General features: G+C 42.9%; 1 protein-coding gene across 1 annotated transcript in view; it reads right to left on the minus strand.

Annotated features, from left to right (window-relative positions):
• usp28 (ubiquitin specific peptidase 28) overlaps positions 1–716 on the minus strand; it is a 21,077-nt gene that overhangs the window by 15,349 nt on the left and 5,012 nt on the right. The window lies entirely within an intron of this gene.

Here is a 716-nt window from a genome sequence, read left to right on the forward strand (position 1 = left end):
TTTCAAGGACGCGTGGGAACCCTGACTTTATTATAAGATACTCGTGTTTCTCCTCAAAAATGCATTAATATCAGTCAGATACTCTTATGTGTCACGTGTGGTGTCGAGTGGGGCTTCTGAGCACTTATGAATATCTTGATATACATTTCCATTTGCGTTGGAAATTCAATTACGGCTTATCTCAGCTTTACTGTAATTCATACCACAAAGGATAATAAAGGGAATATGAGCTGACAACTGAATCATGTGGTCACTCAGCCTCAATCTGATAGCATAATTACTTTTTAAGGGGAGCTTTATCAAGAGTCCGGGCTATTGAATCTATAACAGCTCAATTCAACAAACAGTATCAACACCAGCAAGAAACAAACACAAAGGAACGCCATTTGTATTCAAACACTGCCTCATTTTCCCATTTCTGTTCCCAGAGAACAACCCCTCCCTGTCCTTAGGTGTGAACTCAAATAATTGCAGAATAATCAGAGGCAACCAAGGACAAGCAATCACTGTCCCCTCCGACATTTGCCAGGCCAGACAGGATACAACTGCCCTCCATTCATCAACCTCGCTATTTAATTATCCGCACAGCCCGTGCATCTCAATAAGGGCTCCGGTTTCTGCCGAGCCACCTGATAGCCCCGACTAAACTCAGCCTGGAATGGACTTATAATAGAATTAGCAGCCCAGACAAATACGTGTGTTCTAGCACGTCTAGC

The sequence above is a fragment of the Morone saxatilis genome, unplaced genomic scaffold (assembly GCF_004916995.1).
Source record: "Morone saxatilis isolate NCDOM2014 unplaced genomic scaffold, NCSU_SB_2.0 Contig20, whole genome shotgun sequence".
Taxonomy (NCBI): domain Eukaryota; kingdom Metazoa; phylum Chordata; class Actinopteri; family Moronidae; genus Morone; species Morone saxatilis.